Raw genomic sequence first — 2875 nt, 5'->3', positions numbered from 1 at the left:
TTTAACTACACAACTTCCTGCCCAAAAATAGTATCCTTTGCATTTATATTTTCTACATAAGCTGCAAAATCAATTTCTTGTCCTAACAACATATTCTCATAGTTCAAAAATCTCAGAATATCCTTATCATCTTCAAACACTTGCCAATTTTGGACATTATCAGGAACATAGGGTCTAGTTTGAGTCTCAACTTTGGATATGCCAGAAAACATAACATCATCATTGTTAATCCTATCTTTCCAAAGTATCCCAAATGCATCAAAACATTCAATTGTATCCCATACAACATTTCAGTATTTTTTCTAATATTTTGGCTTTTGACACATAAGAATTTCTTACTTGGGATACAACCAATTCAGAATCTCCTATAACATATAAACATTTTACCCCATGCTTATGAGCTGGTCTAAGACTTAACAATAAAGCCTCATATTCTATTATATTGTTGGTACAAGAGAAACTTAAAGTAAAAGAGAATTTATATGTTACCCCTATTGGAGATATCAACAAAATACTTGCACCTGCTCCATCTTTGTAGTAAGCACCATCAAAGAACACGGTCCATAAATCTCCCTTATCTATTTTTGTATCAACTTCTACTTCCATCTGAGATTTATGATTTTCCTTCTTCAAAGTCAAAACCTCTACTTTGAATGTATTGACATATGTATCCAAAAAGTTTGTCATATCATCCTCAATATCTTCTTCTATCATATATATGATCTTTGGTTCTCTAATCTTCCTAAAATCCTCAATTTGATTTCTATATTGATAGAAATTCTAAAACCATCTCTTAAAGTCCTAGGCTCCTTATCCCTAAGCTGATATGCCATTTTACTATAAAAGGTGTTCAAATAAGTAACCATACATACCTCATCATCAACTCACATGTCTTGCATTAGCTTATACATCTTCTTTTGGAACCTAGTGTTGAAGTCAGTAATAGATTCATTATGCAACTTCTTAATATTATTAAACTCACTTAGAATATAACTTGGGTTTTTTTTTATCACCATATTGTTCCTTAAAAAAATATTCAATGTCCTTCCAATCTACAATGGATGACTCAAGAAGTCTCTTGAACCATTCTCTAGCATCTTTAGTTAATGACTAAACAAATAGCTTCATGATTAGATCTTCAGCCTCAACCTCATAATCACTCATCATGTCAAGAAAAATTCTCAAGTGATCATCACTAGTGATGGCATTATTTCTAGCAAATTTAGGCTATATTTTCCTCACTTCTTATGGGATAGGGTTAGGGAAACAAGGAATACCTTCAAAGTGTATTTTCCTATAGCCTTCTAACTAGATAGGTCTTCTTTGTAAATCAACCTTAGAAGTATTGACAACATTTCTTTCATTATTGTTACAAGCATTACTAGTACTAGCATCTCTAGTAGATTTGTTGGGATCCATTTTTTGTGATGAATAAGACAAGAAAGAAGTGGACAATTTAGCAGTATTCTAATTTGCAATATTTGTTCTATCATTATCTTTAGGAGAAACTATAGATTGTTTCTTAGCATTTTCTAGAAACTTAATCTTGTTATTCATCTCAACTATGGTTGCCCCATTCTCTACAATTTCCAATTTCTTATCCAAAGAATCCTTCTCTCCCCTCCATTTTTCTAACTCAACATCAAAAGGTGATAAGGAATCATGGATTTGGATGGGCTTTGTTGGTTCATTTATCCTAATACCAGCTTCCTTTTATTTTCCCTTATCGTGGACACCAATAGCATGTTCTACATCTTGTTTAAATTTAAGGTCTTATAACTTTTAATTTGTTGTGTCACAGGACCCTCTTGGTTTAGATTTTGATCCTTTAGCAACTTTTTCTCTTGTAATTTAACCTATTCAACTTGACCCACAATTTTAGGCTGCCAAGCACTAGCTTCTATCTCATTCTTCTTTTTCAAAGCAGTAATACTCCTAAATAATTCTTTCTTTTCTTCATAATCCTTCATGATACTTTCCTCCCTTTAATTCAAAAATTTCTTATCAATGGCTTCTTTCTCAGTAAGCTGCATTCTTAACATTTCATTCTCTTCAAGGTTAGGAATAGTAAACTCAGAACCAGAGGTCTTCTCATCATTAAAACTTTTAGGCTCTAAATGTTTCAGTCTTTCCCTTTCAGGAGAGTAATCTGACATGAAATGGTTTTTTCTATGCTAGAAAAGATTGTTACTATTCCTATCCTCCAAACTAAGTTCATGTGGTTGCACAGCTTTTTCTTGACATATCATTTTAGGAGTGTTATAGAAATCATCATCAGATAAATGAGGATGAGATCTAGGATCCTTGCAGAAAGGTTCCTTTTCAGTAGCAGGAAGGTAGGTGTTATTTTCTCTTGCCATTTTATCCTTGGAGTAATTTCCCTTCTACATCTAGGCTCCTTTCACAACCCAATTTTCCTTTCCTCTAAGAGGAAGATTAGTCTATAACTTAATAGCTAGGTTTTTCTTCAAATTTGCTTGCGTGTTTTTCGCACTTCCCATGATATAAAATATTCTTAAAATTGACACTGGTTAAAAGGTTTCTAAGTCACCACCCACCTAGCGCAAAAGTAATGTAATAATCTTGTTGACCAAGAAAAATATCATGGGTTTTTCAAGATGGAAACTGGCAAATAGAATGCAAATAATTAGAATTTTTTTTGGAAATGTAACTCTGTCTTAGTGGATAAGACACCTTTGCAAGGACCGTACATGCTAGTATACACCTATAGTGTGGGGTTTTGTTCTTCTTCTTTTTAAATTCTCAAGGTTTTTCAATAGGAAAGTCCACTAAAACCACAGGTAACCCCCAATGGATCTGACAATTGTAATTCAGACACCTGCCCCTAACAGAGTCACCATTTTGTTGGTGTTTA

This window comes from Cupressus sempervirens, chromosome 7, assembly GCF_028749045.1.
Source record: "Cupressus sempervirens isolate cs-2001-9-10 chromosome 7, ASM2874904v1, whole genome shotgun sequence".
Lineage (NCBI taxonomy): Eukaryota > Viridiplantae > Streptophyta > Pinopsida > Cupressales > Cupressaceae > Cupressus > Cupressus sempervirens.
This window is presented reverse-complemented; position numbering follows the sequence as displayed.